General features: G+C 38.7%; 1 long non-coding RNA gene across 1 annotated transcript in view; it reads right to left on the reverse strand.

Annotated features, from left to right (window-relative positions):
* The window catches only part of LOC306801738, a 72,184-nt gene that overhangs the window by 21,240 nt on the left and 27,064 nt on the right, over positions 1-23,880 (reverse strand). Inside the window, exon 2 of the long non-coding RNA XR_013774179.1 lies at positions 17,649-17,723. This is a non-coding gene — a long non-coding RNA (uncharacterized lncRNA). The remainder of the gene's footprint in view (positions 1-17,648; positions 17,724-23,880) is intronic.

A 23,880-nucleotide genomic window follows, 5' to 3' on the forward strand; every position in this document is an offset into this window, starting at 1 on the left:
CAGAGAATGGTGGGGAATGGAGGTACATCCAGCTGGGGCTGAATTACACTGACAGAGCTCTTCAAGGAGCATGTATTTATTTAGCTTTCTTTTTGCCTTTTCATTGGCAGGGCTGTTCTGTAGCAATAAGACTGAAACTTTGCAGACATTAACTTATTTTTTCAAAGCACAGGTGCACATAAATGAACTGCCGTGCCTTGGGCTGCAAAAATACTTTTGCAGTCCCCTCACAGTCTCACTGCTCTGGCTAAGCACATGAGAAACAGTTCTCTAAAACTCCACAGACCACAGACAGACACCAGGAAATTAATCTGTATTTTTGTCCTTTTTTTGAGTTGTGAGGCTGATAGAGTTTTGCTGACAGACTGTCTTTAAATCACTGACTGCTGTGAGGAAAGAAATAAAGTGGAAAGTAAAACCCACCAGAGAGCCAGCCCTATTAGCCCAATTTCTTTATCAGCACCAATGAATATGTTTTAGACCCATCTTACAGTTTGTGAAAACTTTGTATACACAAAATACATATGTTCATGTATCTTCTCATATACCTCTGGTATACTGTAATACTCCCAAGTCATTAAAATTCATCCTGTAGGAGAAAGTGAGCAGCACTAATGGTACAGACAGGCAATCAGTGCTGGAGGAGCAGAAGGAAAAAAAACATGAAATAAAAACCTAGAATTACAGTGGAGTTGTGAGGTACACCAAGAGTAAGACATAATTTTCAAGAGCGCTTTAGCAGGAACAAGATATGCACAATAATCTCTTTGACATGCTGGAGCAGAACAGCTGGTATTGATGCACAGGAGCCATGATAGAGCCAAGCAAAGGATGCAAAGTTCAGACACAGCAGTTCATGAGGAGTCTACATCCCAACTCACAGCAGAATCATGACTGAATCCTCAGGTATATGATCAGATTTCAGGGAAAAGAATTGAAAAAGGGTTTGCTGAATGTTTCATTGTGTTCAATGACTGTGCACTCCTGCAAACTCATCCTACTGCATTAATATTTCAGTCCTTCAGCAAATGCTTTACAAAGCAAACACCTTTAAAGAAAGTCAGGTGAGGACTCCATCAAATTCTCAGGGCTCCAGAACAAACACTTGAAAAGGGGTATGACAATAAAATCAAGAAAGACTTGGGAAACATTATTTTTGGTGCATTTATAGTCTCAGAAACTAGTTATTAAATACAGTACTTTTTAAATTTGCTTTGATGTTTGCTTGTTTTATTTTACAGAAATATAATAATCTACGGGACTAAAATAAGAAAACATCCTTTTTTTTTTTTTTCCCTTTTTAAACATAAATCAAACAATAGACACAGGAGAAGCTTATATGACATGTAGCCAGCTGAACACCAAAGCAAGTTAGTAACTTGATTATCAAGAGAACAACACCATATTGACTTCATGGGTACTTCAGCTCAAGAGTCCTTGACTCTGACACAGGATTTCTTCTTAAAGACTTAATAAAATACACAGTAGTCCAATAATTTCCTTGAATCATGTAACTTATCCCAACAGCATTCTGAACCACCTTTCAAGAGAAACTACTCTTGTTTTGAAGGCAAACATGGTAAAATACTGAAGGTATGGCAATGTGAAACATACACATGCAAGCATGAACAAACACAAAGGAATGAACAGGGACACACAGCCTTTTCCCTATTTCAGGCAGTAAGATTATTGTGACCTACTCCAGGAGCAAGAGTTTTGTAGGTGCCAACATGTGATTAACACACACGCATCCCACTATACTTCAAAATTCCCCGTACCCAGTGTTGAGAGAAGCAGCTTTTTAAACTGAAGCAGAGTTTATGCAGACCAGATGCAACCATAAAAATACAAACCACTTGAACCTTAATAAAATACACAGTAATGGAAATGTTGTAAAACAGATACTAAACCCATAAAATATTAACAAGCTTAATCAAAATGAACCAGGGTCAAAACCACTAAGTCCAGCCATCATTTACAGAAAGACAACAAACACCAGATGTATTCTGATTTGGGGCACAAGGAGGAGAAAAAACCTCAAAACCTGTTTTCAGCATTGTAGCAATCTACAAGACAAAATACACTGAGCATTTAATGTTTCACTGACTTGAAAAGTTACAGGTCTGTTACTAAAACTCACTCAGTCACATCTCATAATCTACTCTGTAAAAGATACATCTGGTATGTATTAATATATAAAATAAGGGCAGCTGCCATTTTTCTCCCCTCAATTCCTTCTTTAATGCTATTTTCTGAAGAAATTTGCAAAACTCTTCCAAACAAGTAAATCCATTTTAATGCAAATCTATAAAATCCTAAACATTTTTTTAAGACATAGGTCCTTATAACTTAGTATTTTTTACATATATATGAGGTCATTTGTTGGTCATAAAAAGTAGTATCTATGTGAAGAAGTCTGAAAATTAAGAAACAGATATTTTTGTGTATATATATCTACATACATATATATCGCACATATAACTATACAAATGTGACAAACCAAGAAAATGCCTCTGATATTCCTTCTGAAAATGATCTGCCACATCTAAACATTTTACCTCAGTATTTTCCTTTTTCCAGGAATGCAGTTCCCTGTTTACCCAACTTTCTGAACACTTCAGTTCCTTCAAGGCAAACACTACATTCCTTACTATGGTTTGATACTGGTATGATGCTGTGATTGCAAATATCATGGGCTTATAAAGTTTATTAACCACTACTCTACAGGACAATTGTAGTAATCAATTCTAATACTGGTTTTGAAAGCAGCAGAAAGATATTTTTGCAGTTATAGATTATCAAGTTTAGGATTCAATTCTCTGAGGTGATTGCTATGCTTGCACAGATTCAGGCAAATTAGCACACCTTCATGCACACGTGGATCAAAACCTCTATTTCTTTGCAGTCCAAACATTTAAAAAACCTTAAAAATTATACAGAAAGCTTGAAAAAATTCGTTGCCAGATCCTTTGTTTCTGTTTGGGTTTTTTTGTTTTTGTTTTTGGTGTTTTTGGTTTTTTTTTAATAAGTCTTTGCAATCATTTTCCTGAGTGGGGAACACTTAATTTCTTTTTTTTTTTTTTTTTTTTTTTTTTTTCCTTTTCTGCAATAAAAGTGAAGATCTGTGTCTCAATAAGTAACTGTAGCTTCAGGAAAACCACCAAGTATCATGAGACAGACAAGAAAATCACAAAGAACTGGCAAGAATTTCCTAGTGCAGGATTGAAGTGTGAGACTGCCAAAGGAACTGAATCACCTAGCAGCCAAGCGGCTCACGCAGTTTTCTAAAAGCAAACAGAATTGCATTCCAGATCATCATGTAAAATGAATGATGTGGGGAGGTTTTGGCTACTTGGGCAGGGGGGAGAAAAAATTAAGGATTAATAGCGTGAAGAATTGCCATGGATTTTCCCAGGAGACTGTGGGATCTCACTCATTAGAAGGTTTTATGAATAGGTTAGACAGGCATCTGTTGGGAATGAAGCGAGTACAGTTTATCCTCTCTCCAGGCAAAGGAGTGGCCAACATAACATCTGGGGGGCTCTTTGAATCCTTCTTTCTGTGATGCTATACTCTGCAAATGGAGAATGGAAAAACACTTTCCAAACAGTACTCAATTCTTGCAACAGTGCTTTGAAAAGGAGAACAGGGCACTGAAAGCTTGGAAGGTCCAAACTGGATGTTCTTTACCTGATACTGCTATTCTATAGCTCAGTGAATATTATTTCATGCATTGCTTGAGAAATATCCAAATATGACCACTGCTGACAGATTTAAAAGTTTCCTACTCTGAATTTCCTGGAAGCTATGGTTTTTCTTTTATTCTTTTCTTTTTCCTTTTCCCTGGAAAGGAAATTCCTTTATTCTCTTTAAGGATACACAGAGGCAAGCACATATTTCAAAATAGTGTATCAACCCTGCCCTGATCTGTTCCCCACCAGATATCACCCTGTAAATCTCCCCAAACAAATTTGTTACAGTCAGGTAATACTCCTGACAAACTAATCTTTAATGACTGCTCTAAGTAGTTACATATTGAACTGAGTGGATACATACTGTCACTTGATATTCAAGGTATCAATCCTAATTTTATTTATGTGAACACACATATGTGTATGTGTGGGAAAACCCTCTCTGGGGAGAAAGAGAGATCATAGCAAATGTGCCTAACATCACAGCAAAATGAGGGGATCCACTCAGGAGAGGCACTTTCTCGCTGGAATTGATGGAGCTGTAGTCATTTACATGAAGGCTGCCCCTGACCCTGATTCTGACCTATCTTTCTGGAAATTGTTACTTTAAGCCCGGTTCCCCTCTGTTTAGTGAGAATAAGACCCAAGCTCATGTGCAGACTCAGAGGTGGGGTGGAACCGGTCAGGCTCATGCAACACAGAGCCGAGCAGAGAGCAGGCAGACAGGGATTTTCAGGGTCGTTGCCAAACTCCAGCCATATTTTAGAGGCCTGAAATTAGCCAAAGCTGAACTTGCTGTGAAACACTGAATGTGAAAACAGAAGGGCCAAACTTCTCCCAGAATCCAGCCCTGGAAGCAGCTCAGAGTCTGAATGAATGGATGCATAGCCATATGATGCATCCAAAGGCTTCCATCTAGCCATGTGCAGCTGCACAGGGAACGGGGCATGAGCCCTGCTCTCCCTTCTGCCATGGGCACAGCAGGATGGTCCAGAGCCACATCATCCCTTGGACTGGCCACAGCCTTGCCTCATAGCCCTCAGTCAGAGATGGCCACTGCCCTTGCCACCTTGGCACCCAGGGGCAGCACCGCTGGAGTCACCTCCAAATGGGACACCCGGCACTCTGGAGCAAAAGCAGTATGTAAACAAGTGACAGTCTACTATAATGAGATTTATTCCTTGAGATTTTAAATCTGATCTAAACTTGCAGTAGAGAGCCCTTATACTGCACGTGTCTCGTGTGGTTTCCTTTGTTTGCTCAAGTAACTACATAGTTAAGCATGAGGAGACATATCCTGAGCTGCAGAAAACTGAGCAAAGGCACCAAACACCAGTGAACCACCAGTCACCTGCATTTTCTAAACTGTGCTTCAACAATATTCCCTGAACACTGACTTTATTAACATCTTTAGGTAATGTGCAGACATTGTTTGAAAGGAAATTTTTTTTTTCTTTGTAAGATTTCACTGCATTGGGAATTTTGCTAAATTCTTATACTGAAGAAAGCGAAAAAACCCTCGCAGTTCACCTTCTGTACACCACTAATAATTTATGTATTTTTTTATTATGTCTGTCCTTATTTATATCCTATATTGTGTCATATAATTAATCTCTTTCATTCCTGTATGTCCTTATTTAGGAGCTTCTCCGCACTTCCAATTAATTATTATGTTTAAAATAAAAGTGTTCTTTTTCCAGGTAACTCTTCTGACAAAGTATCTACTATGACAGAGTAGGTCACGTACTATATAATGCAAATTAAGGACATAAAAACATTAGAGTATTTTTTAAATCCTTATTAAAAATAATAATAATAATATAAAAAAGAGGTTTCTTTTCTTATTTTCACCTCAGCTCCAACCCTCCACTGCTGTCTCCCATTTCAGTGCTTGGGAATAATATCATCATCTCTCAAGTCCTACTGCACCTACCTACCCCCCTTTCTCAAAGCCCCCCAGTTAGGAACCTACTTGGCTAACTTCTAGGTTGCATTTTTTATATGCCCTTTTAAACTTATTTCCTAGGTTTTGCCAGCTAATCAGTTTAACAAAATGATCTGTCATCTCATATTTCAAAGGCAGAGCCTGTCATGCAGGAACCCGTCCTACTTTTCACGTTCATCATCTGTACTAAATACTTTTCAATCTGCAAATCACTGGAAAATAGTTTTCTACCTGGGTGTATGGGAAGACAATAGTCATCTTGGTCATCTTTTCACATAGTATTCTTTTTTTAATGATGAATTTCATTTGGACCTCACAAACTAAAAATCTTTGTATTTATTTCAACTATAGAGCTGCTGCTGGAAAACTTTGAAAAAACTTACTCCTACTTTGAAGTTTAAAATCAGGTTTTAAAAATCTTGAATATGATTTTTTATTAATGGTAATAATCAAAGTACTCAAGTGCAGAAGGATGCTCTAAAAGGCAGATGTGGGCATGTGAATTCGTAGGAAATGTGCACCACCCCTTCACTGCAACTTATAACACAGCTGTTGTAATTAAAATAATTACAAAATCTTTCATAAAGTTATCTTAACCTGTACTGGTTCCTTCCATATATAAAAGAAGGCCAGTGACCTAACAACCAACTTCAAATGGTTTGATTAAATGTTGAAAACTTAAATGTAGCATCACCAAAATAACATTTTTTAAAAAAAGACCTCATGACTAGGGAAGATAAAGAATTTATTTCCCATAGTTTAAACACAACTGCTTTTCAGCTGGGCTATTAAAAATATTCTGTTTCCAGACACATATTAAATCATGCTAAAATTAATCTGAGGCAAATAAAATCTTAAAAACAGTACTTCTAGATCTATAACAGAATACTAAGAAAAATTTAGTTTCATTTCTCTTTAAAATAACCTATTAGTTTCATACAGTCAACATAAAAATCTGCAATCTAAATGTATTTTCTTTATAAAGCCAATGCTCCCATATGAGCCATGGACAGGGAGACATTTATAAATCCTTCACGACCTCTTTTTAAAACACTTTTACTTTTTGTTTGTGTAGGTGACATTACCCATTTAGCTTCACTTTAAGCACTCCTTCTTTCATAAAGTGAATTGCTGGGCTAGATCCTTCTGGTTCTGAAAGAGTCCACTGAAAAGCAGATATTCCTCAGTTTTCCCCCTGCCAAGAGTGATTAAACACACAGAACCTGTGTCTCTGGACAGCGAAACAGGAATGGGACAGGAAGCACAGTACTGGTCATAGTCAGGGTCATGGAATCAGTAAGAGCATAAGGAGATCCCAACGCCTGTCCATACAACCAGCACGGTACAAACCCATCTCTATCCACAGCTGGTTTAGAGCAATAGTTAGATTTGTAATTTTTCCACCTCAACTCATGCAAAAATGGTGGCTTATAAGACAGTAAGAAATACTGACCATTTAAAACATGCAAAGCTAAATACAGCACGGTCCTTCCATAAGCTGCCCCGAACCTTGATACTATGGCTTGCTCTATGTGTCACACCCTGAACGAGCTGAAGTGGTGCTTTGCCAGGAGCAGAGCCTTAGCGCAGATAGCAGAAAGTCAGCATGACAGGCTGCCTTAACCAGGAGCAAAAGAGATTGAGACAGGAAGGAACCTCTCATTTCTGGCCCCTTTTATAGTGCTGCTGAGACACTTCATGGTCTTCTCTTCCTAGGATAATTGCAAAGTAAGGAATGATTATCATTGCTGTTCTGCAAATAAAAGAGTGGCTATGGGGCTATATTTTAAAGGCACTTAGGTGCCTAAGGATGCAGATAGGCACCTACTGGTATTTAGCTCTTAACCTAATTAGCAATTTAGTTGCAAATTCTAGCCTTGGGCATCAGTGTTTGAAAGCTTTGCTATCTCTTGAATCACGAGGAACATCATTACAGCTGTCCTGAGTTTCATATTTGGTACTTATGTGTAACTTTAGCTAAATGGGAGAAGAGGAGAATATTCCAAAACTGAAGGGAATAGACTTAAAGTGAACAGGTATGAACAATTTGCACCAAAACACATAACAGGCATTGGACCTATGCCAAAAGACAGTATATTAAATACTGTAATTCAGACAGTTTAGCTCCTGGCCTTTATCTCTTAACCACATACTACTTCTGTTATATTATAGTTTCTGATTTCATTCTGAACTTCTAGCTCATAATGCTCCAGCCTAGGACAAGCAAATATCTACTTTCATTTCACTCTCAGTTAAATATTTCTTATTTAATCCTTTTATATTCTGTCTTTATATGAAGTTAAAAATAAATGGTCAGCTGCATTAGGCTGCACACCACAAACAGTATGTCTATATAGCTACAAAATTGGGTGCTATGTAGAATTAAATGGGTTAGAAACATTTGCAAAACAGCTCTCAGTGCCAGTGCTGCATGGAGAGGAATTGTCAAATGGGTACCTTAAATGAACCTAGAAACATTAATATTTCAAACTTCCCAAATCAAAATGAAATATTATAAGGCTAATACTTATTCTACTTTTTCAGGACAGTGTACATTCACAAATCATATCAGATCTATATTTATGTCACTTCAAAAATAAAATCGATAGCACGTGTTTCCCACTTTGGTTTGCTTCATAGCTTCTATAGAATGTTCAGTGTCATCAAACAAGAATCAGTTGGACTAAATGACAGTTGAGTTTCCTATGTGAACTAACTCTTATTGTGCTACACCAGGTGCCATGACACAAAATCCACTGGCTGCAGTGCACAGTTCTCCTTGGTGCCACACACTTGCTAGAGCTGGCAACATTCTCCCTTCTGCTGGGCAAGCTAAGTCTCTGCACTTCAAACTGATCCCTGTGGAGGTAAGGAGGCACCATGCTGGATTTCTTCCATCACAAACCAGACACTGAAATGAACAAGATAATGTAATGCTGCCTTTTAGTATTGAATAAAAGCTAACATTAATACTGAATGCCTATTACCAATGAATAAGGATTTTTCCATTCAGTTTAAGTTTAGATTAACAAGTTACAGGTCAATCAGTTTCAACAGCCATTTAAAATATGCAGGTGTCTTCTTTTGAACTTCACAATCACAATCTAATCTATTAAAATAATGCTAGTAAGAAAGAAAAGCAATGCTCTCACAGAGGACAGCCATTGCAGGTTTCTGTTGTCAGACCATAATACTTGGGCTTTATTTGATGTGCATGTTTGGATAAGAAAACAACATCAGAGAGAGATACTACGACAGCTTTTTTTTTCTGTGCCTTTTAAGTGTTATGGATATTAAGCTTTTCAAAACAGTTCTCTTATCCAAAAGATAAGCTCCATGGCTATTCCACCTAAGCCCTTGTAAAAGGGATTCCCATCTAAGACATAAAGCTACTGTTATCCTAGGGAACTTTTCATTAGGTCTCATGACAAGACCCTTTTTCTCCAAAACTTTGCAAGCTGGTAACACTGGAACAATGCCTCTGATTTATCCAGCTCTTTCCTCTGCAGCTTACAAACAGCCTTACAAACAGATATTGCTGCCCCATGCAGGGCCATCTGGGTCAATTCTTGGCCTGCGCCTTAGGACATGTTAAAGGATTAGCCTAATTGCCAAGACCTTTCAGGTGACCTCAGAGCCTGACACTTTTACCTGGAGTTACATACGTCCACTTTTAGATTTCTCATCAGACACAACTCCTATCATCATCTCCTTCAAGCCACATCTCAGCAACCAACACCTGTCTCTCCAAGAGCATCACAGTACAGGCAAGACATCCAGTCCTCTTATTTACTGGATCACTCACACTACCAGAGGAGAATACCAAGTGTGAGAGAAATCTCTTAAGGAGCTAGAGAAAGTACCAAGGCAAATGCCCCAATGACACTGGGGCAGGCCTCCCTCTTGCTACGAGAAGAGGGCTTATTGAAGCATGTAGTCACTGCAGGGGCACTTGCTCTGCTGTTTACGTGTACACACAGGTAAACACGATCTCCTTTTCCTTAGGGAGACAACTCCTGGGCGTTCCTGCCTCAAAACTGCTGCCTCCACCCAGCACTGCCATGTCACACAAATCTGCTTGCACGCCACCTGTATCTGAGCTCAGAGCAAAGACATAAAGCATCTCCCTGTGTTGTATGAGTCACCTTTACATAGATTTTTATCTGATGATATTTTGTTTCTAGAAGGTATAAAACCCAGCTGCGCTTGTTACCTGCTTGGCATGTCTCTTTTTCCATCACCTGCAAATCAGCAGGGCTCAGTTGAGTTGGCACCTCTATTTTTTGATCAGACAACAGAGTCCTGACCAAAGTCAGTCTGTACAGAGACTCCTTTTGACTGGAGTCACTCCAGAAGGAGCAGGATATTCTTTGTAAGATAAGAGAAGTGACAGAGAGAAGTCTTCCTGGCTCTAAGACAGCAGAACACTCAAATACAGAGCACCTTGATTTACTGTTAGATTGGTTTTTGAACTGACAGTGCTGACAGACTAAAATTTTTTTAAAAATTCTCTTGAACAGGAGCAACCAAAATGTGGCAGAGAATTGTGTGTAAAGAATAAAACACAGGCCAGACTAAGTCTGTGCAATCTCTCATAGAGCTGTCTGATTTTTTCTTTCTGCTTCATGATTTAGAACATCACAAACTGTGAAGCAGACATCACAACAACGAAGTTTGATGTTAAATGATTTTTCCAGTTCCCCTTATCTACCCTTGTACTGAAAAGGACACGTCTGTCTGTCACACAGCACGTTTCCCTCTCACAGGATTTCCAGAAACCAGCCTGGAACATGAGCTTTAAAGCAGGAGAGCAGTGGCCAGGCAGCGGGTGCCCAGATGCACTCACAATATTCTGCTATTGTTCTGCTACAGCCTCCACAGTGCAGAGGGAGGGAGGACTTTGTGGATTGCTCCTGTACTTGCTTTTTTGTCATTAAGTTTCTGTGTGCAACCACCTAAAGTTATTTCATGATTGGCCAAGGCAGACTTCACACAGAGTCTCAGACAGGTGTTGAATGGTCATAGAGACCTTGGAATACTGCATATTTCCATCATGCTGAGCAGGATATGATGGAAAATATTTTTGCTTATTGAGTTTTTGAGAATAGCAAAGATGTCTTACACTCAGTAAGCTTTTAATTTCTGATAGGAATAAAATGAACAACTTTCCATGAACTATAAAAACCACCATTGCTCCTACAATGAGCTGCTGATGACAGAGGTGTCTGCTTCATTTGTTCACTATACACTGTTCATTGTTGAATATTACATTTTTCTGGGAGTTTCAGCTGGCAGTGATAAAAATGCCTCTTAGCTTTGCACCCAAGTACTACAATTTGAGTCAGATGGATACTCTGGGGAAAGGTGTAAGGTACAGCAATCTCTCCTTTTCCAAGTCACACAGACTGTTTAATGGATGAAATGCTGTAGAGTGCAGGTGTAGAAACAGGAGGGAGAATGACAAACACAGCATGCAGACAGACCACAGCATAAAAAGAAACAGGAATTCCAGGCCCCAGGTGTGAGGGAAAGTCTGACTTTTCTCTGACGACCCTTCATGGTCATGTCAAAATCATAATAACCCAGACAGCCATTGGAAGTTGCTGAATGGACAAGAATTGGAGGCAGGAGACTTTCACTGACATCCTAAATGAAGGGGAAATGTCTTTCCAAACCATTTCTTTATATCCATTCTCAACCTGGAGACCTCAACAGTTTCATGGCTTTGTATGAAAACAACTTAGGTTTTAGGTTGTCTCCAAATGATACTGAATTTGGGATGCAGTTTGCATCACTGTGAGCATATTTTAAAAGAAAGATGCAGAAAGATACACTCTGCAGCCCTGACTGACACAAGTTTTCCTTGACAACTTGTCAAAGAAAGATGACAGCCAGTGCATGGGTCTCACTGTCAGAGACATTTCTAAGACAGCAATTGATTGTTCTTTGTCTTAGACTAAGCAAAACATTCATTTAAGATAATTACAGCTAAACATGAAAACAAGTATAATTCTGCCAGCCTGCATGTTCCCACAGAGAGGGCAGTAGGGTGGGATATTTAGTCCCAGCATTGTGATCTGAGCATTGACAGCAAAGATGGAAATGAAATACCAAAATGGAGATCTGGCATTGTAATGCCACAATTCCAGAGATACATAAGAAGCTTCAAGGTTGTGAACAAGTTCCATGTTGTTCTCATTTCCCATTCTGGCCATTCAGTGGCTGAATTGAGCATTAAATCAAGCTAATAACCCTGTGAGACCGATTCTCAGAAATGGCAGCTGGTGACAGAAGGCACTGGGGCAGTACACACAGGATATTGCTACCAGAGACAGACAGGACACCAGGCATGGCAGGCATCATCCTGAACTCCTTATTCTTTGGGGTGTGTAGCAGATGTGGAGTTGCTCAGTAGTTATTTAAGAATACCATACAATAATTTAGTCATCAGAAAGTTTTTTTTCTACAGCTGTGGTGGTTTCATTCAGTCACAGTCTGTCTGGTCAAGCAGGCAGGAAGGAAAAGTTTGGCAAAATAAGTGGCACTTCTTTAAGAGTTAGTGCCAAAAAGAGGTAGCTCTGGTTTCTTTTCCAGCAACCTATAAAACCAGCTCTTACCTGGAGAGACAAAGCCCACAAATACTGCAGGATATTAAGAATGAAGATCAGCTCCAAGAAAAAGAGTCTCATGCTCTTAAAACTGTGCTTTATTTACTAATAGAGAAAGTAATTATTAAGTAATATTATTTATGCAAATTCTAAATTATGTAATTCCCTCTTTCCCCTGCTGCTGTATAAGATACTTCATGTCAAACATGCCTTCTTCAACACAGTACACCATAAAGTGCAGATTCCACAAAAGAACTGTGAGTAACTAACAACAGCCAGACAGATCAGATAGCAGATCTGATGTAGAGAACTGAAATTCTGCTTTGAGGTATAAAATAGTCACATCTTCTCCACTGAGACTTAGATTTATGCAGCTGGCTTTCAGCCAGCAATTCTCTACAATTAAATGTAGATAACATGTGACTGCAATGCACACTTAGCATTCCCTAAAACCACATTTTGAAACATGGATGGTTAGGAACAGGAGAGAGCCGGAAGATTCTACTGTGGTGGCATCAAACTGGGCCTAGCAGTGAAAGGAATCCCACTGAAAAAACCCAGATTTTTGGTGCAGATTAGTACTGTGGTCCATTTCCCTGACTTTTCCAGAGTTCACCTTTCACTCGGTGGGAGTGTTAATGTAAGATAAAAACTCATGAGAGCATGAAATAGCATTGCTATGAAGACTAATGCATGCAACAGGTTCTATTCATTGAAGACAGCACCTTTACAGGTGCTCACTCTGAGGCACCAGTAACATAATTTTGTCTTTTGAAAATTCCTATTGTGTTTCGTTTCTTTGCTCACTGTGAACTTTATCCTAATGGACTCACAAGAGTCACACAGTCCACAAGATCTAGGTGCAATTTCTTCTTTTAGAGAGATTATGACAAAAATGGAAGCAGTCAGTCCTTTCCCTATGATAAGCACTCTTTGACAAGGACTCTTCTCCTCAGACCTTGTGAACCTGTAATGCAGTATGAAGCCCAACTAAACTTCTTACTTTTCTAGGCTGATCAAAATGCAGCTCTTGGAAGCTTCTTTCTAAAGCCCCAGATAAGAAATTTACTTTTACCAAACCCAAAAATGCTAATGGAAGTCATTCAGCTAGTACAGAACAAAGTTAAAAACCAGGCAAAAATGGACATAAACTATCATTATCTGGCTGCATAAAACCTTTCCTGTGCAGTGAGGCACTGCTAGGAAGGTGCACCATGTCTGGAGGGAAATCACACACAGAGATTTATCAAAGCTTACAGCTCAACACAGATGGCAAAAAATGCAATTAGCTGGAACTCCCTAAACAACAGGGACAATGCTTTCAGAATAGCACAAAGTAACTTACCTAAAAATAAGAACCCTTGGCTAACAAATGTAGTCATTTAAAAAACTACACTGAAGGGTAAAGCAACCAATGTTGGTGTCATTTATCTCCTTTATGCTTAGGTTCAGGCAGGCCCTTTAGGAAATTTTGACACTGCAAGGCAAGACAGAATAATGAACATACCCTTTGTTTTTGCCATCTACTATTTTAATGCATCCTTCTATACATGACTTCACTCTGAGCCTGCAATTTCATTCACATTAAGTTCATAAATGTATGCTACAGCAGATTCTAATACATCTTCTGCCACTACACATAGCCTCTTAGATTTTTACTTTAAATCAGCTCCTGCTTTTCCATGAGTTAGTCTGGGATAAGGCTTACTGTCTGATACGCTTTGAAAGACAACAGTTGGGAAGATGTTACCCCACGTTTCCCTTTTTTACTGGTTAAGTATTACAGGAGTTTATGCAATACATATTCTGAGAGGACTCACAGATCTCTATCATTTAACAAGGAAAATTCCTTTCTCATATTCATTAAGGTCTCTATCACAATACAGTAGTTGGGTAACTGCTGAATTCTTCTCCATGTGTTTACCTAGCCTGTCAAGGTAACAGTCCATGGTAACTTTTTCACAGATAAGATGTCAAAATAATAATAAGATGTCAAAATACGAAGTCTGCAGCACCTGAGTGAACAAAGAACATAAAGGAGGCCTTTCTCACATTCCTTCTTCTCCAACAAAGAAGTTCCAGTTTTTGCTTTTTACTAAGTCCCTCCACCAGCCCAAGACTTGCCACCAATGACCGTGGGTGAGCACACAGCTGTGGGCTTCAGCTGATGAATGGCTTGGAGTTCACTTGAAATGGAAAAAAAATAGGGAGCTAATTTTGATAAAATAAAGAGTTCAAAGGTCTCAGGAGCAGGAAAAGAATATAAGCAAAGAGACAGGAATGAGACAAGGAAATTATTATGAATGTTCTGAAAAATACAAAGCACCTCAGGAAGGGGAAGGTTATGTGAGAGTGAGAACAGGGGAGGAAGAAAGGAACACAGTGGCAAAAAACACTGGAAAAGACTTCTGAAAAAGCACAGCAAAGAAAAAACATAATAAAAGTTTAGAGCTATCCCTCTTAGATGAATATTCTAGTCCTTCTACTATTAACATTTTAATATTTTCTCATTGGCTGCAAAAGAATTCTTGAAGTTCTTTGAGTCTGCCACTATGACGTGACATAGAGTAAATAGGAGGGAGAATCTCCCAGCAATTACAGGATCAATATCACAGCTTATGATCGTACTCTATCAACAGCTTAAAAAAGCCTTTACCATGTCTTTCTTTTGACTTGCTAAAAACCAAACAAATGAAAACCAGCACTTGTCCTAAAAAGGCAAAACCTACCAACAGCAGCAGCAGCAGCCCATTAAATTTTATGTGGCTGAGAGAATGACCAGAGATTGGGAAAAACCAGGTCATCTTCAATTTACCAGTTCACTGGTCTCTAGGTATCAACATTTCTGATATGTTTATTGAGCGAATAATCAGTCTTGCAACCCATTAGCTGCATCTCTTCAAATTTCTTGTGTTGAAATGTGTAATTAATAGTGTCTGGTTGTTACATTATTTGTTCTGCAGTCACAAGAGCTAATCCATTTCTGTGTTCTAGTCAGCTAGCCTGGTAATGTCTGTATATGTTGTCCATCTAATGCTAAGTAATTGAGTTAGTGGCATTTAGAGGCATACAAAAGACTCTTATAACCCAAAAACTGTGTTCCTGTAAGTACTTTAAAACAGCTGACCTCAATGCAAGCAATTGCATGAGTTCAAAAGAAAACAGAGTAAGAGAAGGCTAGCTGGAAATTCTAATCACCTTGTCATCTTCTCACAATTCTTGATGTTATGGCAACTCTTCCAGAAATACATGATGAAAATCAGGCAAATGCAAACAGGTGTGTGGTGTATTCTAAACCCATGTCAATTCCTGGCTACTGAGCTGGAATCCCAAACAGCCCAACTTTGTGACCTCAGGGTTCAGAGTGCCCTGAGTTACTCAATTCAATAGGAACCATCATTACCAAATTCATTATCCAGGGGATCACTTATCCATCAAGACAACACTCATCATGCTTTTGGAAAAGGCTTTGGTCTTCTCCTGGACTAAGAACAGCACAGTATCCTTGACAATGGAGTCAGTCTATGACCACCTGAGCCCTTCCAGAAATCCTTCCTACCAGACAGTGACTGCCAGTGCAAATGCTACACCACCCTAAGGATACTTCAAAAATCAGTCATGGATGGCAGTACAGTTTGGAATACAAAAGGGATGCCTCCACTTCAAGGCTGAATACATGCCACTGAGATGGATATACAACCAATATGAATTCCATCACCACAGAAACCAGGCACTCTTGAAATGTGAAACATGTCCAAACATTTACCTGATCTTATAAGCATATATATGTAGATTTCAAGTACAAGCAAAATCTGTATTTTGCACTGCTGCTATTCTTCCAGCTGGGGAAAATGACTTAGGATAAACCAGGAAAAATATGAGAATACAGAGAAAAAAATAGGAGAGAAAACATAGTTTTGGATTATATCATATAAGTACAAGCAATTTTACTGAGATTTACATGTTATTAAAACTACCAAGTGGAAGTGTAACTGAGAGTCTGAACCTAAAAATTATGAAAGTAGGATTCATTATGTGGATCAGCCAAAGCTGAGCACATAAATTCTCCTTTATACTTAGGCACCTATTCCGAGCCAGCCATTCCAAAGACAAGTTCACTATGCCTATGGACAGTACCTGCTTTAGGATGGCCCATGGAAGAACCAAACTCTCAGAGGACTAAAACTACACAACAGGAACCTGAAGGTTGCTATTGCTATGGCTCTCCTGATTTTCCACGACTGCAAGGACCCAGAGAAAACCCACAGCCAGTCCAAAGGCATCTGGGGTAGCCAGATTCCAAACTCTGACTTGCTGATCACCAGACCCAGCCTTTCTCAAAAATCTTACACTAAAAAATACAGAAAATATGTTTTTACTATTATTACTCTTTGCAGAGCTCTAGGACTATGAAAGCAACTGACCATTTTTTTAACAAAATGAGAGTGAAGTTTAATTAATTAATGTATCCTTTATTCTGGTTTAACATTAAAAATATCTTATCCTCTTCATTTGGGTTAAAAATGAAGACCAAAAGGGTGTATGAGAGTCTATAACACAACCTCTGCACATATTCTAGGATGATAATCAAAATTGTTGGTTAGTTGTTCAGGCACATAATTTTAGAAAGGGACATTCATGGGAAAAAATCAACTAGGAGAGAAACATGACTTTAAAAGTTCTGAGAAAAATGTAGTTTGTGAAAAAGATGTTTCACATCTTCATTACAAGGGAAACAAAGCATAAGAAAGACAAAAATGCTATATTACATTCTATTTTTTAATACACTGCATGCAAAATAGTTCTGTTAAATGAAGCATTAAAAAAAATAGAAAAATAAAAAAGAGATAATACTTCACTGCCACTCCATCAAAAGCTGATGCATAATTAGAGAAAAGGCACAAGACATGAATTTCATGGCAAAAGAAAAAAATAATGCAATGAAAAAGTCTGTAGGCATGTGTGTGAATGTTGGCCAATTCTTCCAGCTAGCTCAAATTTGTATCTGCATGAATTTGCAGAGCCTTTTCTCTCTACAAATAAAACAAATGTTTGAGGCACCTTTCTCTCCTTTTTTATTTCCTGTATCCACTGAATTAAATTGTAATAGATTATTTTTTTAAATAAAATTCAGGTTCTCATCTAGCTTTCTAAGTCATTAACTCTTTCCAAAGCCAAATTATAAAACTATAGCAAGTATATTCTGCATACAAGCAGGTTTACACATCAACTCTTGGACAGGCCATTCAGTGTCAGGTTAGGGACAAGCCCTGGATAACACTGCTCCAGGACTGCTACATCCAGCAAGGGCTGGACACATCTTTCTGACAGAAATGGTGGTGTCACACTGCCCCTGCTCTAAGGGGACAAGAGGCTCTGAGACAGATGTGTGGGATAAGGAACGTACCTGTCATCACGGTGAAATCCAGGCACAGCTTCCGGGCATTCACATGGCACTGACCAGTCCTCATTCATGGCCTAAGATACACAAGCAAACAGCAAAAACTACCATCAGCATCCACATCTGCAATGTTTGAACACAAAGAGCCTTTTCCCTATCACCCTGCAATCACCTGCCCCTAAGGGCTCTTTGTCACGGGCTGTTCCATGGCAGGAAGGGCAGGAGGCTGCAGACCTGCCCCAGGCCTGTCCAGTGCAACAGTGAGATCTGGGAACAGGAATGAAGCCTCCGTGTGACTGAAGCATCCTGCCAAACACCATCTATCACCCTGGCACTGCATGTTGCCATGTATTTTTGTATAATACTCAATAAAGAGTTTCTAGCCAATATATCCATCTGTCATGGAAGGGAAAATAATCCCATACAAATAGACAAGCAAAATATGCTTCAAAAGCAATAATAAATTTGGGGTTCTGTAACTATGATATTTAAACTAAAAATAACTTTTTGTTATGCATTATCAAGTGAGGTTAAATATTTAATGAGCAGTTGTTGCAAAAAATCATAATTCTCTCTAAAGATTAGAGCAAATTAAAGATGTTTTAAAATGAAGATATGTTGAAAGTAGTTATTTAAAAAGAAAAACAGTCCTAAATACAAAAACACAGAATTTGAAAAAGCCTGCTATGTATTATAATTATACTACGCATTACACTTTAATCCTGACCTAGGAGATGAAAAGCTATTGCCACAAAATTTATCTGTGGTGGCAAACTTTCAGATCCAAAGTCAGAGATGTTCTCAGACAATGGAGTGGAATGAAAGGCACTGGCTGGGGCCTGGACAATCTGCTCAAGACAGCCACAGAACCCATTTGCTACAAACACCTTCCTTCCTCTGCTGCTGAACATAGTGGTCACTGTTTAACTTGGGCCTCAAAATCCTGGAAATTTAAACAATATGCAACCAATATTTAAATAATTTTAAATAAAAACAATGGAAGACTACTCGAATTTATGGGGTGAACACTTAAGATTGCTGAATTTGCTTGAAGCTTTTTTACTTATTTTACTGAATTCAAGCTCTAAATCAAAATGTTTTGATTGCAGAAGACACACTTGAATCGTCAAAAAGCACTTAGACCTCACCTGTGAACCCAAGTAAAGGTGTTACTTTACCTTCCAAGGGACAATGAACTTGTAGTCAATTTACAGGTGAAAAATACACACTGAAGGAATATTTTTATATTTGGTAAAGATATGTGTCTTGCAAAATTAAATATCTAAATCCAATTCTTAAATATTGATCTTATATAAGAAGAACTTAACTGTTAATGCTAAAATGATACTACATCTGAATGAAATCCTCTGTAAATACTTGTATTATTATAAGTAATAAAAAATACATGCCCTGTATTAACTTTGTACAGACCACTGAGATATTTGCAGGATAATGAGTTCTTTTCAGTGTGAACTACTAAAATGCAGGAGACTAATTCTCTCTTCTGGATGCCAAACCATACCAAACAGGAGTTGTAGAATACATTTTCACTCTCCTGAAAGTCTCTAAGAATCTTTCATTGCCACTTGCAGCCATTCTCCACCACAAAGTTAATTAGAAAGTGTTAGCTTACATTTCACTTATTTTTAATTAAAGAAAATAAATTATATTTCCTAGGTAGGTCAACACAAAAGAAAATCCTAAAGTTAACAGCTATTATAGTTTAACCTGTCAAGCAAAAACACTTTGTAAATGGCAAACACCCCCCTCTGATATCCATGTGATACAAACAAAGACATATCAGCAGAAATCCATTCTAGGTTGCTCATGCTACACAAGCTGTATAAATCTGAAAAGAAAAACCTTGAGTCAGTTGACAGCTCATATTCAGATGCAACATCTCACATTTCAGTTTATATGCCCACTGCTCCTTGTCCTGTCTTGAGGCTGAAGAGAATCTGGTCCCATCCTCTTGACACCCACTTTTCAGATACTTTTATGCATTCATAAGATCGTCTCTCATTTGTCTCTTCTCCAGGACAAAAAAGCCTAGCTCATTTCTCATTTCTCTTATTTGTTTTTTTACTAAAAAACAAAGTGTAAAGGAATTGTTGAAAGCAATTATAGAAAAAATCCTGACTTGTGCAAAGGACAGGTGAAAGATATTCAATACTACCCAAAAGCCTTTTGCTAGAATTCTCAAATATCTCCCAAGGGTCTCAGAGAAGTGCCTACAGAATGCAAACCATTTGGAAGAAAAAGCCTGGAGTTTTGTCAAGAATAAACTGCACAAAGGCCTCAAAAGAAAGGGAAGGAAGTCCTCTTCATGCATTTTGAGTTTCTACTTCTACACTGAAGAAACACCACACTGTAAAAAAAACAAACCACTACTGGTTCACCCTGCTGCCATGAAAACTGCACTGGGCAGCTCTGATTATAAAAGATAAAGGAAAAGTTAAATTCTACTTGTTTTCACCTGATCTAAAGAGAAGTCTTGCTCTGGCACTCAAAACAATCCATCACTATAATTCCACAAAAATGACCTTCAAGAATCCTCTGTAAACCTTGTCACCATTTCCTCATATTTTAAGTGTGAAAAACACAAAATTAAGGAAGTTACTTCAAATGTGATACAGGGAAAAGTGAAAGGAGAGAATGAATATTATCAAAAACATAGTACTGCAAGATAGCTTAATAAGAGGCTATTTATGTGGCCTGTTTAATTACTGAGTTTGGGGCACTGGTATCAGTTTATTGGACAGTTAAATCAGTTAATCAGATTATTAACAGTTAAAGCCACCTGTATATACAAAAGCATGTTCAGCAGCACAAAATGGATACATAGCTAACACACAGAAACCTGGCTGGTCCTGCCTTTGTTTTACAGTATCTAAGCATGAAGGAAACATTTCCCAAGCTACCCCCAGACTTGCCCAAAAGCAGCCATGTAACACCCAGAGTGGCTGGGTACTCATATTCCCTGTAGGAATACTCTGCCCAGTCACACCATGACCTGTCTACCTGTTTCACCTTTCTCACACGGCACATGACAGAATGCAGTTACTCCTACATGCTAACTTTAAAAAATCCCTAAAAATGCCCAACCCCAAGGCTCTCTAATATCTACAAAATAAAACTGTGAGCCTTCAACAGGATTCACATTCGTGGTGTTAAAAGACAAAACAAAAACATTCAAACTCGGCTTTGGCATTTTCTTTCATGAGGCTTGGAAGAGCTCAATATAAATGAAAACTGGTTTTATTTGCAACGGCCACAGAAAGTTTTGCTCCAAAAAGTCACAGCTGTGTGCATGTAGGGGCCTTTGTCTCTTATAGTGGATAAACTGCTCAGAATTCAGATTACTATAGAGAAATACAGCCTCTGTAATTGCTATCAAGGTCAATGAGAAAAGGGTAAGTGCTAAAGCGATGGATATATAATTTACCTCACCCTGGAGCAATGCTACATGAATTTTTAAACTTGTTTTTTCAAATGCTGCAGTTGTGAAAAAATAAGTTATCACCTGAGCCTATTCAACAAAAATTTCTGTCTTCAAATACATACACTGCCTTTTTTTCTAACCAGCAAGATTTAGAAGAACTGGATTTCAAAAAAACAAAATTAAAGTCAAATGGCATCACCTTCTCTTTCAAAATATGAACAATGCCAAGATGGTCCAGGTCAAAAATGATAAAAATGTAGAACCATAAATAGTAACTTTATTTCCTTACAATTTGGGGGTATGTTTTTTTGCAGTTAGTTAACTGTTGCTAACATTCATTGAATTAAGCTGAAACATCTCAATTCCAATACACAATATGCAAAGTTCAGTCTCTGGACCACATCTGTTACCAAAATGACGCTAAGAGAAAGCAGATTTGATTAGGTTAGCCATGAACGTGTTCCCAGTGGATTTTAGTTACAAGGATGCATAGGAAGTGAAATTATAGATATCTGTGATGAAGAATTTTGACCAAATATACTTTAAATTGCTTTATTTATCATTCCTATTTAACACCTCCTTAAAGCCACTTGGCACAGTGCTGAGATCAAAGTGACATTTTGCTAAAGAGCAAAATCGATGCATAGTTCTTTAACCAAACCAGAAGACACTACTCTTGATGATAGGAGAAATGCAAAAATACCAAATTCACCTCCTTTCTTTGTTTTCCTTCTCACCTCTAATAAGAAAGCACATGCCAGTGGGACTATGCTAAGCTTATCATAAGTGCAGGAAAAGAAGAGGAAGTTACTGAATGTGCTCATAGCTTTGACCTGAGAAAACAAATCAGCCTGTTATTCTGAAGGCATTTATTTTACCCTAAGAAAATAACATATTTTCCACATACCAAAGATGACATTACCTTCCTCAGAAAAAGATGTCTTGTCAAGCTCGCCAAGAAATCTATTTCAGCTCATGTACCTGACTATCTATTAGGAGCAAGACTGACTCCTCCTAAGTCACTGAAATACCACAGCATTATGTATTTGGTAAGATCACATTTTATGCAGCTTTTCTGAAACAAAATTTGGATCAGACAGTGCCTTGGTTAAAAATACTTGGAAAAAACAGTGCAAGTACGACGGGGCATTAGGAGGTGACATAAAAATTCTGACCAAGAGTGCAGCAATGCCAGAGGATGTGATAGAGGAAGGCAAAACCAATCTAAATTGCAGAATAACACTACCAAGCAGATGCCATGTTGCACTCTATCTGTGTATACTGTAAGAGAAGTGCAAAGCAAGGACCAATTCAGGGGTGACTGTTTTCTTTTTAAGCGCATATCACAGAATCTCTGAGTTGGAAGGGACGTTTGGGATTCCCTGCTTAAGCAGGGTCATCTAAGCCAGGCTAACCACAACTATGTCAAGTCTTGTCCTAGGCACAATCTCTCCACAACCTCTCTGGGAAGCTTGCTTTCATTTTTTGACTACCCTTGAAAGAACAAACTTCTTTTTCTTTCTTGTGTTTAGATAGAATTTCATGGGGGTTTTTTTATGGTTTTGTACATTTTTGTTTGGTTTTTTTTTTTTTTTTTTGGCGGCGGGGGGGTGTATGTGTGCTTCTTGCCTGTCACTGGACACTACCAAGAAGAAGTGCACCATCAAGAAGAGCCTGGCTTCCTCATCTTCATCTCCTGGATAAACACCTCTGGTACTTATACACATTGATAAGACCAGAGCCTTCTGAATTCCAGACCTTCCCTAGGCTAAAGAGTCCCAGCTCTCAATCTCATCCAGAGATTGTCCAGAGGAAAGATACTCCAGTGCCTTAGTCATTTCCATGGCTCCTCACTGGATTCATGACAGTATGTCCAAGCTTCTCTTGTACTTGAAACCCCAGGACAAGACCCAGCACCCTAGAGCAGTCTCACCAGGGCTCAACCTGCTATCCATGTTCTTCCTAAGGCAGACCAAGTTGCTTTGGCCTCCCTACTGCAACTGTGTCTTCCTGACTCATGATCAGCTTGGTGACCACCAGGATCCCAAGGTCCTTCTCTGCAGAGCTGCTTTCAAGCATATACTGGTCCATGTGATTGCTCCTCCCCAGGTACAGGACTTTTTATTTCCCCTCACAGAGAGGCTAGAGGTTCTTCTCTGCCATTTCCCCAGCATGTCCAGGTTCCTCTGGGTGGTGGCACAAGCAACTGGCACAGCCATTCCTCACAGCCTTGTATAATTTACAAACTTATTGAGGGTGTGCACTGTCCCACCAGATCATTAATGAAGATATTAATTACTGTGTTTGCTACAGATCCCTGAGACACCGCATCAGCGACTTCTGCCACTCATCACAACTGCCTGGGCCCAGCCATTCTCAATCCCCCTCAGTGCCCATTTACCCAACCCTTATTTCCTCAGCTGGTTTATTACAGGTAGCATTGAAAGCCTTACTGAAGCCAAACTAAGCAGAATACACTGCTCTCATCCACCAAACTAGTCACCTCATTATAGAAAGCCATCAGACTTCTTAAGCATGATTTCCTTTTCATAAAACCAGGATGAAAATTTCTCATGATCTTCTTGTCCTTTACACTTCTGGAAATCGTTTCTAGGATTAATTACTCCAGTAACTCACCTCCTGAGGTGAGGCTGACCAGCCCACAGTTTTCCTTCTCAAAGACATCTGATTTACCAGTCTTCATAAACCTATCCTGAATACAGGAACCTTTCAGAGATAATCGAGATCAGCCTTGCCATGACACCAGCCAGCTCCCACAGAACTCATGGATG

The sequence above is a fragment of the Erithacus rubecula genome (assembly GCF_903797595.1).
Source record: "Erithacus rubecula genome assembly, chromosome: 4".
Classification (NCBI taxonomy): domain Eukaryota; kingdom Metazoa; phylum Chordata; class Aves; order Passeriformes; family Muscicapidae; genus Erithacus; species Erithacus rubecula.